Source organism: Mus pahari, chromosome 15 (genome assembly GCF_900095145.1).
Source record: "Mus pahari chromosome 15, PAHARI_EIJ_v1.1, whole genome shotgun sequence".
Classification (NCBI taxonomy): Eukaryota; Metazoa; Chordata; class Mammalia; order Rodentia; family Muridae; genus Mus; species Mus pahari.
Window position 1 is genome coordinate 26,650,281 of NC_034604.1, and position 16,386 is coordinate 26,666,666.

General features: G+C 38.6%; 1 pseudogene; it reads right to left on the reverse strand.

Moving 5' to 3' along the window:
* LOC110333470 overlaps nt 1-16,386 on the reverse strand; it is a 44,650-nt pseudogene that overhangs the window by 22,376 nt on the left and 5,888 nt on the right.

The window sequence follows — 16,386 nt, forward strand, 5'->3', positions numbered from 1 at the left end:
AGGGGGAGGGGGGAGAAGGAGAAGGAAAAGGAGAAGGAGAGAAGAAGAAAAGAAGAAAAAGAAGAAGAAGCTGCAGCTGCCAGAAGGCAAAGCAAGAGATATAAAGCTTAAAATTTTCAGAGTGACTTAATACCAGTTTTAATTATTCAGTAACACACTCCCATAAAATGTCAACATGCTAGGCCAAGGAAACAGTATTTTTCTGAAACTATAAGGCCCTAAAATATGCCACATTCCTAAAGGAAGTAGATTGATTTTTCTCCAACTCTTCCAAATATAATTCTGTTCCTGAAGGTAGCATGCATTGTGTTCTGACACCCTAAGCATTCAGTCAAGCTGAGTTATTCTACATCCTTATTTGGCACACACAAAACTGGAAAGTACTGAATGTGGATTATTTGGCACTTTAGTATACTACAGTACCCAACCAGTGCATACTAAAGAACATCCTATCTAACAGTCTTATTCGTACATGAGGGAAATAAATAGCTTCCAGTGACAGTGTAATGCCCACCATCTTAGTTAGTGGTGACTTGGTATTCTATTAGGTATTTAATGTTCTGCCGTGAATTTATGCATTTTTCCTTTAAGGTGATACGTTAACAAAAAACAAGGCAGGAATTTTGGGATAGATGAGGGGGAATTATATACTCATTTCTTTAAATGTTTTACTTACCTTACAAATTTATGGTAGTGACTATTCAGTAAAGACCATCATGGTATAGATACAATAAAACACATCATAAAAGGTTACATATAAAGCTATATGTGGAAGCTACTCAATAAAAGTGAGTTTAAAAGGTTGCATTCAACATCAGGATAACAAAAAGTTTCCCGGAAATATGATGAGTGGTCTCATGAGTTAAAGATAGTAGAATTTTCTCCGTTTCACAACTCTATGAAGCCCTACTTCTTAACTGGTATTTAGCAACTTCCAAAGAAGGAACCAAGAAGAACCCATGCTTGAGAGCAGAGTTTTTGAGAAACACCTTTCTTTAGTTCTTTAACTTCTTTTTTGATATCTGTTTCCTCAGTGCTTTAATTTGTAACCATGAAACATTACTTGAATTCAAGCACAAAATCAAGAGGGCACCACCTGGTCCTTTCAAATTTCAGCTTTGTTGTCTACTTTCAACACCTTAATCCCAGTAGTGTGACTTAGATCTGAAGTCCCCCCTCTCAAAGCTCACATATTGAAGGTTCGGTGCCTAACAAGGAAGTGCTCAGAAGCAGGCCTTTGGGTGATGACGTGATCATGAGGGATCTAAGTGGACTGGAGACAGATAATGCTATGAAAAGAATGAATCTATCGTCTCTATATCTGACGATCTTCTCTCTCTCTCTCTCTCTCTCTCTCTCTCTCTCACATCACTGTCTGAATTTCTTTCCTCTACTATTTGATTTTTCTATGAACTTCTGTCTTGCCACTGGCCTAACAATGCTCAGATCAGGCGACCTTTAAGAATCCTTCAAACAGAAAGTCCAAACAAATTTCCTCCCTTCGATTTGAATTCTCTCAGGCATTTGCTGAAGTGATACAAAGCTGACTAACATACTCAGGATGATACCACAAGTACAAGGAGAAATTACTTACACATAAGGCAACAGTTCTATTATAATTCACTTATCTTTAATTACATAAAACAGTAGGATTTTATTTTTATTAATCAAAACTAATAAAATTTCAACCTTAATATATAGAAACATAATCCAAATAGAGGATGGAATAAATGACTTCTTTATCAGAATAGTTAAACACTCTGTGTGTGTGTGTGTGTGTGTGTGTCTGTGTGTCTGTGTTTCTCTCTCTCACCTTTACTGTTATTCATGTGATGTGGTTCTCACATATATTAGGCCATTTCCGTAGCCCACCATGAAAATTATTTGTTCTATTTAAATTTAGTATATTGTATATGAAGATGAGGAATATGTAGTAGCGGATTAAGCTAGTATCAGGTAGCAAAAGAGCTTAAATACCTACTTATAACAGTTGGAGAATTTGCTTTTATGTAGTAAACCCAGCTAAGTTGGAAAGAGCTGTCAGCGTTGTGTGAAAACACCAGGCCAAAGTATGGAATGAATTCCTTATTAGATACACATAGTACAAACAAACTTTATGACGTCTAAATGAATGGTGGCTTAATGGGAAAACAGGGAACCAGCCTATTTGCGAGACTACTGTGGAAAATGACAAGTATTCACTAAAGAAAAAAATCCACGGGCATAGTCAGTAAGATGTGACCTTGGAATTAGTTTCCAGCCAGAGAGAAAGTTCAATATTGTGCTTCCTTTTAGAGACTATGAAATCTTCCAATTCTACATTCTACATGTTCACCTGAATGTATAGCTTTCAAATTTTAAGAGAATTTTCACATTACATGTTGAAAAATTTGGAGTTACAAGATAATGACTTCTGGAGTCCCATTCAGAGAAGTAATCAGAAACGAGTGCTTTGGGCTATGTGAAAGAAAAATAAATGACCTCATGAGACTTCCTGAACACTGGATTTCTCAGAAGGAAAACTAAAATTTCTCAGTGTCATATAACAACAAGTATTTATCTTTCGCTTGTGTTCCTTGTACAGCAAGGCTCAGCAGTAACTTTTGTCACATTGTCACTTGACTCCAGGCTTAGTGCACCTGACTTCACAATGTGGAGTTAATGATGGAGCAGAAGGCTTTACCTGAAGCATGCTGTTCTCACAGCAGAGAGAGAGAGAGATGCAATAAGCCTAGTTGACGGAGGCAGTCACGTTTATCATTTTTAAGAATTTATCACTACACTCATGTGGTGCTGTTAAATAAATAGCCAGTGAACAACCCAAAGTCAAGGTGCGTGCAAAGTGTGAAGCTGTGTATCTCCTTGATGTGAAAATAAGCAAATAATGCAGAACGGCATCCCTGTCAGCACATTGATCTGCTAGTCTGATGTGTTCTGGCCTTCTTTTTAGACCTTTGCCTACTGTGATGCACATACTGTGCACTAGTGTTGGGTTCAGGGGTTTTACTTGAATAATCTGTCTTCTCATCCTATTCCATCTACCCTCAAATTGTTTCTACTTACATTTTTAAATTTAATTTAAATATAATTACATCATTTCCATCCTCCTCCTTCTCCCTCCCAAATCCATGGGACCTCATCTTCTTTAAGCATTGTTGTTACATATAAATTAATAAATATATAAAGACAACCTGCTGAGTTTATTAGGTGTTGTCTTTATGCATATGTTTTAAGAGCGGATCACTAGTTATTGGGAAACCAATGAGGAATTTTATCCCTGGGGGGAAATAATTCTCCCACTCTTCAGCAGTTGTGAATTACTAATAGCTCTTCGTCAGTGTGTGGGGGTGGGGATGTAAAACCTACTCTGGAATGTCAACTGAAGATGGAATTGTTCAGATTTTGTTTGGTCAGCCATGTTGGTGAGAGCTCCTGGAGATAGCGTTCCTGTCATACCTATAAGACACAATCTCAAACAGAGTTCCTGCTCTCTGCCTCTCTGCCTCTGAAACTCTTTATTCTCATTCTTCCTCAATCTTCCCCGAGCCTGAGGTGCAAGAGTTCTGTTATACCTGAATGGATTGGTGCTAGGCATCCTGTGGTCAGTTGCTCTCTATATTTTGAATGGTTGTTGCTTCTGTAATGGTCTTTTCTGCTGCAAAAAAAAAAAATTAATTTCCATGATGAGGGTGAGAGCGACACTCATTTGTTGGTATTGGTGTTTGCAGTACAGTTAAGAATTAACCTAGTTTAGGAAATGTCAGTATGGGTATCCCTCTTGAGCCTGTGACTTTTCCAGTCATAAGTAGCTATATTCTTATAAACTCTATCCCTAAATAAATCTCCCACTCATTTATCTATTCATCTCTTCACAGCACCTATGTAGTGAAATTCTCCACTCTAGAACTCCTCCACCTCTTGAATTCCTTCTAAGCAACTGAATGCTATAGTGGTGAGCATAGCTGCCTTCCCACTAAAGAAAATGTATTAAGAAAATAAAACAACATTCTCAGGATTTAGCAACATGGGTTGAAGGTGAGATTAAAGTCCTAGTTTGTATGTTTCAATGTTTTCTAACTAAATGATTCTGTGTTTATGAACAAAATGTCATGTCATAGTGTTCTAACGCAGTCCTGCAAACAGAGAGCTTGGAATATTCTGTTCTGGAGCTGGCAACTATGCTGTGTCATCTGTAGAGTATCTTCAAACGTAAGAGTCTGTGTATGCATGAAGATAGGAAACTGCCCGGCTGGAATCTGGTCTTCCACTGGAACATGGTCAACTTACCATGGTCTAAACGCTTAAATAAACTGACTTTCCGTCTCTGTCTCACTTAATGTTTCTATGGCTGCAATAACACACTGTGGCCAAAAGCAACTTGGGGAGCAAAGGGTTTCTATCAGCTTATAGTTCTGCATCACAGCATCACTGAGGGAAGTCAGGGTAGGAACTCAAACAAGGCAGGAACCTAGAAACAGGAAGAAGCAGAGGCTATGGAGGAGTCCTGCTTATTGGCTTGCTCTCAATGGCTTTTTCATCCTGTGTCTAGGTCCCAAGACTACTGGCACAGTGGTGGCACTAACCACAGTGAGATGAGGCTTGCAGCATGAATAATTAATCAAAAAATCAAGTTTTATAGATTAAAGCAATATCATTAACAATAGCTTGAAATGTTTGGCTATCAGACTTCCTGGACAACACTTCCAAAAGAAGTCATTCTTAATAGCTGAAAAATAAGTATTCCATTGTATAAATATTCACATTTTCATTATCTATTCATCTATTGCAAGGAAACACTTTCTGAATACAACAAGGTAGTTGCATATACAAATTTACAGCATCAGAAATTGCATGCGTAAGATTCTCACAAGCTCAAGTCAGACAAAATCCTATCACAGAGTGGGGAAGTAGGCAAAAACCTATTTATGATTGTTAGTTTCTGGGAGAGAGAAGGTCAGTTTTCTCTTAGCATGCAATCCCTGGTATACACAAGCTGAAGGCCACATATCCAAGAGTGTATGGACACCACAAATTGGACGTGATAGGTTAAATAAAAAGACCACAGTGAAGGCAACTAGTGAAGTAAGATGAACCCCAAAGCATCAGAGGGAGGGTGAATATAATAAAAGTATACTGTATGAAATTGACAACACCAATGAAATTCTTGGGCAAATGGATATATCTGGAGGATATCATCCTTAGTGATGTAACCCAATCACAAAAGAAGTCACTAGATATGCACTCACTGATAAGTGGATATTAGCCCAGAAACTTAGAATACCCAAGATACAATTTGCAAAACACAGGAAAACCAAAAAGAAGGAAGACCAACATGTGGATAATTCATTCCTCCTTAGAATAGGGAACAAAATACCCATAAAAGGAGTAACAGAGACAAAGTTTGGAGCTAAGACGAAAGGATGGACTGACTATCCATAGACTACCCGGGGATCCATCCCATCATCAGTCACCAAACCCAGACACTAATGCACATGCCAGAAAGATTCTGCTGAAGGGACCCTGATATAGCAGCCTCTTGTGAGGCTATGACAGTACCTGACAAACACANAAGTGGATGCTCACAGTCAGCTATTGGATGGAACACAGGGCCCCCAATGGGGGAGCTAGAGAAAGTACCCAAGGAGATGAAGGGGTCTGCAACCCTATAGGTGGAACAACAATGTGAACTAACCAGTACCCCCAGAGCTCGTGTCTCTAGCTGAATATGTAGCATAAGATGGTCTAGTCAGCCATCATCTGCTTGTGGACGTTGTACATCGTGTCTAGTCAGCCATCATTGGGAAGAGAGGCCCCTTGGTCTTGCAAACTTTATATGCCCCATAGAGGGGAACACCAGGGCCAAGAAGTGGGAGTGAGTGGGCAGGGGAGCAGGGTGGGGGGAGGGTATAGGGGACATTCAGGAAAGCATTTGAAATGTAAATGAAGAAAATGTCTAATAAAATAATTTTTAAAAAAGAAATTGACCACACCATTAAAGATGCTCATTTGGATGCTGGGAGGTCTCAACCCTCATCAAAGAACTACAGGCAACTAAAGATTGATGAGAATAGAATGAATATTCTTCCCCAGGGAGGAGCACACCTACTGGTTAGCCAATACCAAATGCTCAGCTCTGAAAATATGCCTACAAATAACATTACACAGATGGAAAATGTTGAATTTAGAAATAGATGTGTATGTAATGAGTTGAGTAAAAAGCCATATCGTTGAAGGAGAGCAAGGGTGGAGTCACATGAATGGGTTTGAAGGGAGGCAAAGGTAAGGGGAAAATGGTGTAATCATAATATCAAAAAAACAAAGATTAAACTATTTTTTTAAAAATCAAACTAATGCCAGGTTAAAACAAAAAAAGAAAATCCCACCCAAGCATGGTGACAATTCATGGGACCGGCTGCCTCCTAATGGGGCAAATTTCAAATTCACAATATTTTTTGTTGTTACTTTCAGTTCCACTGTCCCTATGCTAATTCAGGAACATATTATTTCTTTGTGTTACCTTATAAGGTTTATATTTCTCGTCATAAGTTATTTGTATATTTAAAATATTTTCACTAGTTTAATTTCTTAGAGCAATAAGGAATTATATTTTCTCCATGCAGATGTTTTTATAAACATGGTTTTGTTACTCCACATAAGGTAAAAACATTATAGACTAATTAATGGTTGTCATATATGGAAATAATGTATATGATTTCAAAACATTTTATGTAACTTTTAGTCTCTGTATTTGTTAAATTAGTAAAATGAAAGTAATGGCAAAGATATTACTGGAAGTGCATGCTTGCAGAAGATGAGAGCTGTGTTATTGCTGATGCCTCAAGAGGAAAACAGGCAGCATAATGTCGTGAAAAACACACCTCATAGAAGGAAGTCAGTAGGACAGAAATGAAAGTCAGATTAGCTTATATACAAAAACAGCTGGAAGGTTCGACTTGAATGAACTCAATACCTTTGTGCTATCCCAAGATATATGTATGTGTATTTGAGGTTGTTTTAGACTGTCTCACACTCCAAGGCAGGACTCTGTGCATTGAATGTTTTTACAATTAGAATATCTATATCCATAGTTGAAAAAGAACTATTGCAATACAAAATATAATATGTGGATCACATTCAAAACATGTCACTGTAGTTGAGTTTGTTTATATTCTAGAAAAGTCTATTTTATTTTGTTTTCTTTTCTTTTTCTAAACAGAATCTCACTATGTAGCTCCGTCTGGCCTAGAACTTGCTAGGTAGACCAGGCTGGCCCCAACGCACAGACGCTAATACCAACCTGTTTCTGCTTCCCAAGTCGGATATAAGACAATACACAGATATAAGGCAAGTGCCACCACTTCTTCCTTCTGTTCATTGTACAAGTAAACAAATTATAATGAATATTGGGGGAAGTGGCACTGGACTAGTACCTACAGGCTAATAAGAGTTGTTGTGAATATTCAGTACCTTAAAAAAAATACTTAGAGAAACTCACTGGCTGTGTGGTATGGGAAAATGATTTACAGTTTTAAAATGACCTTTTCAGGACACTAATGACTATACCAGAAATTTTTATTTTGCTGTTTGAAGCTATCAAAATTAATAGAAACAATCCAATACAGGGGTTGTCATCATTTTATCTTCATTACTGTTATTTGTCCTCCCCAAGCTGATTGATTAAAGGGTTGGTCTATATGATGGTCAGCTGATGGTACTATATTGGGTGATAGCATCATTACACAATGCCATCTAGAAATAAGTCACTGGTGTCATGTACAGTGTTTAGACAGCATGTTCGCTCCAAAACCTCTTCCTCTTTCCACCAGGTCACCAGAAGAGGAGGAGAATGGGGTCTCTGCCATATGTTCTGTCTCAAATGGGCCCAAAGTGACAGAGCAAAAAGACCACTAGCTCCTACTTCTGAAACTGTGACCTGAAATAAAACTTCCTCCCTTCTAAGTTGAATAATTTGCATAATTTAACAGAAACCTGACTAACAGTCATCTTCATCGTCATTTCTCAGTTTGGATGTTGATCCATCTTGCATGCATGTCATCAGTGTGTCCAAAATAACATGTAGATTGCTTAATGTTAAAAACAAAATATTTATCTGAAAAATCAGTGTTAATTGGGTATCCTATAGTCACATTTCATAAATATGTACCTCACATCAGTGGTTAAGAATGTATACGATTAGAAAATTGTTTAATCTAGAGTTGTCATGAGTTCTTACATCTTTCTTGGTGTTTCTATTCCTTTCTATTTTTAACACATTCTGAATCACTCCTTACCCTCCATCTTTATTCAGAACCCAAGTGCTCTATCTGTTCTAATTGTGCTAATATGCCTCACCAGTCACTAGCTTATCATACACTCTTACCACTTCCCATGAGTCCCATCCAGTATGCTGTGTTTCTTCTCTGCCAGCAGTGAAGAAATATTCTTAAAAAAATACAAAAAAGGGCCGGGCATGGTGGCGCATGCCTTTAATCCCAGCACTTGGGAGGCAGAGGCAGGCAGATTTCTGAGTTTGAGGCCAGTCTGGTCTACAAAATGAGCTCCAGGACAGCCAGGGTTATACAGAGAAACCCTGTCTCAAAAAACAAAAACAAAAACAAAAAAAAAGGTGAAAAGAAATACAAAAAGGACACAGTAAACTAATTTTTACAAAATATTATATGTGGTTGGGTTATCTTATTTCTGAAACCATAATTATTTTACAAATTAAATACATTTGATTCATCTTTTGGAGACAGCCCTCTTCTACTTTGCCCTCACCAGGTATGGAAACAGCACCTTCATACCAAGATGCAGTCTCACCAGAAGTCTTACCTTCTGGGAAAAGTAAAGCAAAAGTAAGGAATTAAAATTAAAGGCAGAAACCTACCAACTCAGCAGGCTTTTTTCCCTCCTGATCATTGACATGTAATTCTCATCCTAAAACACTTCAATGAAAGGTAGTTAACTCCCTGTAGGAGAAAGAGAACCTCACTCAAGGTACCTTACAAATTATGTCTTCACTGGGCCTCAAAGGTAAAATTCAAGATAGATACTCTCCCTATACTTACTTTCGGTAGATTGTTTAAATTCTCAAATTACCCTATATTTTATCGTATATGCTCTTTTTATCTCAAAAGTTTTATCTTTTGTGACCTCAACAAAATAGTCCAGAGAATATGAGTAGGAGCCTGTATTAATTAATGCAAATGGCTCCTTCTGTCTTGGTGTGAACTCATGGGAAATCTGATAGAGAAGGAAACCCATTTCCTATTGGCTCCAGCATCACCCGACACAAATGGGATTTAGTGTCTGGCTTATGAAATAATCAGCATATAACTGCACACCATTTAATGAGTCCCTTGATTAAGCAAAGAATGTATTTACTGTATCTAGGGCAAATTATTGTGTTGATAACTAACTGGGACCTGCAGGTAATATAATTATAATATTGCAACTGTAATATTTAGCTAGAGAGTCACACTATGAACTGATTTACTTTTATGAGAGAATTGTAGTTGAAGCAAATTAGCAGATTTTAATTTAAAGATTTGCCCTACACAAAATTTATAAATTAATTTAATTCCAGGTTAGATAGGAATAATTTTTCTGCCTATAAATAAATTTTTGGGCATTTCAGTTTCAAAAGTTCTCTATCTTTTCCATGGAAATGTTACTTTTTTATTAGATATTTTCTTTATTTACATTTCAAATGTTATTCCCTTTCCTAGTTTCCTCTCTTAAAATCCCCTGCTCCCCAACCCACCCACTCCTTTTCCTGGCCCTGGCATTCCCCTATACTGGGGCATAGAACCTTCACAGGACCAAGGGCCTCTCCTCCCATTGATGCTTGACTAGGCCATCCTCTGCTCCTTATGCAGCTAGAGCCACGAGTCCCTCCATGTATTTTCTTTGATTGGTGGTTTAGTCCCAGGGAGCTCTGGGGGTACTGGTTACTTTTCTACTGAACTTTCATATAGCTACTTAAATTTGGCAGAACTAATATTTTACGTAAGGTCAATGGGATAACTTTTCTCCCCAACTGAAAAGTCTACTTGCTAAGGGGGGAGTTACATAACATATGCTTACATGGCCTTGATAAAGATTGATCAACTTCGTGAGCTTGAATTAACCTAAGAAACAAATCCTTACCAGTTTTTCTAATGTCCTTCACATAAAAAAAAAAAAAAAAAAGAACCCAGGAGAAAACAGAGAACCAGCTATCTTTATCCATTATTAAATCTATACTGTAAAATAAATAAATGAAATTCTACATCTACTTTTAACTTGGAAAGTTATAAACTTCATCCTAAGGAAAGTGTTGCCTTTATAATTAAGAATTAAGTCTACTTGGTATGTGAGTTCAAATCAGCATGTAACATTCCTTTATTTTCTCCCTCAGAAATAGAATTTTTCCTTAATCAGAACAACAGTTCTGTGAAGGGCCACAGTCTCTCTGCTGGAGTCCAGACTGCACTCGCGTGGCCTGGGGGATTGATGATTTTTATAGGATAGAGAGTGGACTTTGGTAGTGGAAGTTTCACCTGCAGGTCTGGTCCTCTGCAGTCTCAGAGTGGTAGATGCCACTCAAAGTGGCATAGAACCTAACAGCGCACAGGTAGGTGTTACAGTGAAGTCGACATTCCTGTCCAAGACTTCTCGGTTTGTCATTCCATTCCAGGAAGACAGATAAGCAGAAATGTAGGGGAGAGGCGATACATTATCATATTGGTTGCTTCCTGTGGGGGGGGGGATGGGGGGATAGGGGGATAATGAAGAGAGTTGGGGAGAGTAGGCTCTGTCCCCAGGATCTATGGGCTGTGTCCCCAGGATCTATGGAGTCATAACAGGTCGGATTATTTTCATATACAGGAAGAGAGTTTTGACTTCATTGGTTGTTGTGGCTCTATTGGCATCGTGTACTTCATTTTAAAATAACCAGCTAGACAGGGGACGGTAGTAAGAGGGGACTGAAGATTAGGTGAGCCTCGTAGGGGACGTAGCTAGTGTATCCACTGTCCTAATATAGACCTGGCGACAGCTGTGATCGATCCAAGAGGAGCTTCTGTAAAACATTAAAAAGATAGATTAAAAATGTTAAGTATGATTTGGAGGTATGGCTTGTTGGAGGAAGTGTGTCACTGTGGGGGTAGGCAATGAGACATCCTCCTAGCCACATTGAAGCCAGTCTTCTCCTAGCTGCCTTTAGAACAAGAGGTTGAACTCTCAGCTTCTCCAGCCCCATGTCTACCTGGATGCTGCCAATTGCCCCACCTTGCTGATAATGGACTGATCTTGTAAGCCAGCCCCAATTAAGTGTTGTCGTTTGTAAGACTTGCCTTGGTCATGTTGTCTGTTCACAGCAATAAAACCCCATGACAGTCATCATAAAAAATAAATAAACAAATAAATAAATAAATAAATAAATAGGAAAAATGTTAAGTATGGGGATAGTAAGGGGGAGTGGAGTAATCAAGGGGAGGGGCCAATCAAGGGGAGGGGCCAATGTATGAGAGAACCACCAAAATCCAATCATTGGAAGAAGCCTGTCATGTAATTTTTGTCTAGTCCCTGTGACTCTGGGACTCTTCTTGAATTGGTTTGGAATTGCTGGTGGGGAAGCAATATCGTTCCTGACAAGGGCACAATCCCAACCTTAGTCAGGAGCAACTCTCCTTAACTTTTTAGATTACTGTAATAGCCGAAGAATCAAGTTGATCCTTAAGGATGCTAAGCTGATCTGAAATTTCTTTTAAGATTTTTCTGAGAGCTGGTGGGGTCAGAGAGATAATATATGTAAAGCAGCCTTCATTCCAACTGCTTTAGTTCTGAGTCCTAGAAAAAAAGAAATGTCCAGAGTGGCAGAAGGGGTGGGGGATGAGTTGGATGGTCCATTAGTCCCCTTTTCAGAGGTCACCCAAACTGCTGTTGCGGGTTTTATTGGGGCCCAGATCTCTCTTAACTGCTTCAAGCTGACAAAAGAGGTGGTGTAGAAAGGGCAACAGTTGGAGCGCCTCAGAGGGTGGTCCATATCAGAGCCCATGATAATACTTACCAGATGGCAAAGACCCAGAGCACAAAACAGCCATTTAATGACAGCGTGCATCCTTGGGGTATGTTAGGTGGGTGAGGTAGCATCTGTAACGTACACATGAGTGAGGCTATTAGAACTATTCTAATTCCTACTTAGGGTGTAGTTAAGAAAACAGTTGGAACATTTCTACCCCTACTAGGGAAAGAGAACAGGAAAAAAATCTAAAAACCCTTAGCAGGTTCGTCATAGGTATTAGCAAAACTGTTGATTTTTGCCACTGTTGTGGATTACAAGCGGTAAGGCCATTTGGTTTAGCAGGAGAGTTTGAGACATTTTTCATTGTCCAGTCCGAGATCAGAATCAGGCATTGGGCCTCCTTCTGTACAATTTTCTAGGGAACATGAAGAGATGAAATCAATAAAGGGAAAGAATTTTAACATCATGCTTTACATAAGTTTTGTTTAGTAAACCAAAATGTAATTGTACAACTAGCTGGATCTTGTCCCATAATCCTGTAGGAGACGTTAACTGGGTTACCAGCTGCGTGTTACATCATTCTCCTGCATGAAAGCTTTGTAAGAAAAGAAAGTTAGGTATGGATATTGGAGGAGATGGTACCTATCACCTAGGCAGGTAGGCTCAAAATAGCAAAATAAACAGAGGAAAGAATTTCACTGTCTCACCTCAAGAGACTTGGATCCATAAGTTGCTGATAGAAGAGCTGGAATCACAGCATGAGGAATCACTCAAAGCGCAGAAGATTTAAGGAGCAAAAGGTAAAGATCTCCAAAGAGTAAGTTCCTAAGAGATGTTACTTACCTGTTCCAGGATGATGAGCATCTTAGGGAATTGTATTTAGAAGTTTGAGCAGGTGAAACCTGAAGACATAAGCAGAGGCATAAATCAAGGACAGGAGTGTGGATAGAAATCAGGTGGGAAAAGCATCAGGCAAAAACCAAGGAATTCCCAGAACTGTGGAGGGCATCACTGTGGGGCACCTGCAGACACGGCCTTGCCTTACATTCCCACTGAGCATATGCTGGGTGCGATCCAGTGGACAAATGGTGAATGGCCTCTGCTCTGGAGATCAGGAAATAATGAGCGATAAAAAAAAAAGGATGCAGATAGTGATGGAGAGAGAGAGAGAGAGAGAGAGAGAGAGAGAGAGAGAGAGAGAGAAACATTCCAACTGAGTTTTTCAGGGCATGGGAAACCTTCGAGGTTTCAAACTGACTTAGTAGGCTCGGTGAGCAGCCAGTTCCATGGTGGGACTGACGGGTCTCAGAGAAGAAAGGAAGAAGGGTGTATAAAGGTTGAAGAGACTTATCAGGAGGGAAGGCTGGGGTCCATGACTCAAATCCCTCCCAGTTTATGGCTCCAAATATTGGATTCAGATTGATGGAGGCTGTGTGGAAATGAGAGAGTAGACAGTACCTCCAGAAACTGACTGGCCTTTAATCAGAACAACTCTGTGGGAATGGAGACTGTGGTCTACAAAGGATATAAACATTCTTTACAGAATTTATCTCAGTGGATTATTGTGCTTATTGGGGTGATATTTAATGCACTTGCTTATTAATTATTGCCCAGTAAAACCAGGCTGTATTTGTCCCATTCAAGTACAAACCAGGATGAGCCTTCTTCACTCCAAGTTTAGATGGTTCTTGAGATATGGGGCAGTATGGTCATAGATAACATCAGATATTTTTCTATTGGGCCTAATAAACAGTGGGACTCTGTATAAATTAAATTGTCTGTCACATGCAACATCTAGGCTTATCCTACAGGCACTTCTGAAATAAATTTTGAAAAAGTGGCATCAAGAAGAAAAGTCAATCATGTCAGAAGTGGCTTAGGGCAGCTTACTTCTGTTGACTTCACTGTCTCCTTATTATTCCCCAGTAAAAATATAGAATATAGAATATATATGTGTGTGTATATACATATATGTATATGATTTTCTACTTATTCTCTAGTTTTAAGCTTGATTACATTAAAGACCTAAATGTAAATATAGATGATGCTCTCCTAAAGAAAAAGTAATCTAACTTAATCAAGAAGGCTGTTTGGAACTAGAAACTTTCAAGGGATAATAATGAAAGGAGGTGCCACGTGAAGGTAGAAATAGCCAAAGTTTCATAATTATGTGCAGAGTCAGGTATAGTCAAGCTATGTCATCTTCTGATAAATTTTTCTGAGAATTTTTCTAGACTTGTCTGCCTGAGACCTAACCTAGAAATTAAATATCGTAAAATTCAATCAGCATTTCACACTAAATGTTGACACTGTCTTTAATTCCTATCTTTGGTAAAACTTTTTGGATGGTATCTTTTTGCATAATTTTAAAAGGTCCCTACATGCTCTCAGAATTAGTTTTCTATTTTCTGTTTCCAAACCATGACTACCAATAAAATGTTCCATGAAATAAAGAAATTTATGAGTAGCTAATGAGAACAAGTTCATTAAAATTCACGATACCAGGCAATAGTATTCAACAAGTTTCTCAAACTTTCCAGATGAGATGACCATTATAAACAGAAAAGGTTACTAAAATAAATACCACCCACATGATATGAACACTAGCTGAGAGGGAGAACAAAGGGCACACCACCACCACCATCACCACCACCACCACCAGAGATAAAGAGAGAGACAGAAAGAATCAGCACACAGTGAAATCTATCATAGTAGTTAGGTTGATTCCTGAGGCCTCTAGCTGTGAGAAACGACATCAGTATAAGTTTCCTAGCTGACAACACTGGCCACGTGAAACATTAACATTGCAGGCGACATGTTGCTTACTTGAACACAACCATATCAATGTTTGAAATTTAAAATTAAGAGTGCAAAGAGCATGCACAGGCTAGTCTGTGGTCCCTGGCACATAGGTAGCAGAGGACTGCCCAGTCTGGCTTCAGTGGGAGAGGATGCAACTAATCCTGTAGAGACTTGATGCCCCAGGGAAGGGGCATGGGGGGAAGAGGGTGGTGGATGGGAGATGAGGGGGATAGGAGGACAGCAGGGAGCACCCTCTCAGAGGCAAAGAGGAAGAGGGATGGGGAGAACTCTTGGATGGGGGACCGGAAAGGGGAGCAACATTTGGAATGTAAATAAATAAAATAATTTTTTAAAAAAGAATTTATAACCAGAATATGTAAAAAAGAACTCTTAGTAACAATAAAAATATCATTAAAAATAAAAAAACATAATGAAACAAAAAATAAATAAAATAAAATTAAGGGCGTAAGAATGATCTCCAGCAACACTACTAATCCAGCTCTGGAGGAAGATAGGTGCGTGTGCAGCACTGTGAGCAAATGGGCACATACTTGCACATTAGAAAGAGACACAGAAATAAACGTCAGAATGACAATGAGCTCTGCTAAACAGAGGCCCGACTCAATCACCAGCTCATGCCCAGCATCGTGGCACAGAGGAACAGCTCTTTGAAATGAAATATAGTTGTAATGGTAAATAAAAGGAAAGTTCAAGAACAGAAATGTTATTGGGTCAGTAATTGACCAAGAAAAATCACATCTTAAGATAAAGTGGTTTTGTTGTCCAATAAAATTTACTTTAAAAGTCAAGCATGGCATGCTTTGAGTCTGTAAATTGGGGGTTTTATATGATGTTGGTGTCTTTGAAATAAAGCTCCAATAAAAACTGTGTACAATGCGCATTTCAAAAATGGTCACAAAGAGCTATTTTAACTTGAAGCTGTCTTCAGATCAGGGATGATTCCCTAGTTAAATAATTGGTAGTATTTCAAGTGGAGCTATTATCATTAGAAGCTTCACAAATTAATATAAACAAGGTATTGCCCCTGAAAGGCTGCTTTTTTTAAAAAACCTGTCAAATGCTCTTTCTTTGCAGTCTTTTCATTGAGTGAATTATTTCCACAATGAGCAATTTACGCATTCTGTATCTTCATTTTCTGGGCTCTAAAATGGTAATAATTTCCTGATTTCAGCTCTTTTGAAGAGGTATACTTAATGTGTCAAGTATAAAATAGATTGATAAGCATTAACAGCTCTGGGTTATAATTATTAGAATATGATCATAGAATCATTGAATCTTAGAGTTGGGAAATTATTCATCATGATCGTTTCCACCAGGGAAACAATACATGCAAACAGCACTAGACAGGAACAAGAGGCCTATGAGCAGTTGATTATCATTGAGGAGTTCTACAAGCTTAAGCTAATATTATTCATAAAAATAACCACCAAAAAGAAAAAAGAAAATGCTTAGCTGAGTAGTGATGGCACACGCCTTTAATCCCAGCACTAGAGAGACAGAGGCAGGTGGATCTCTGAGTTCAAGGCCAACCTGGACTATAGAGTGAGTTCCAGAAT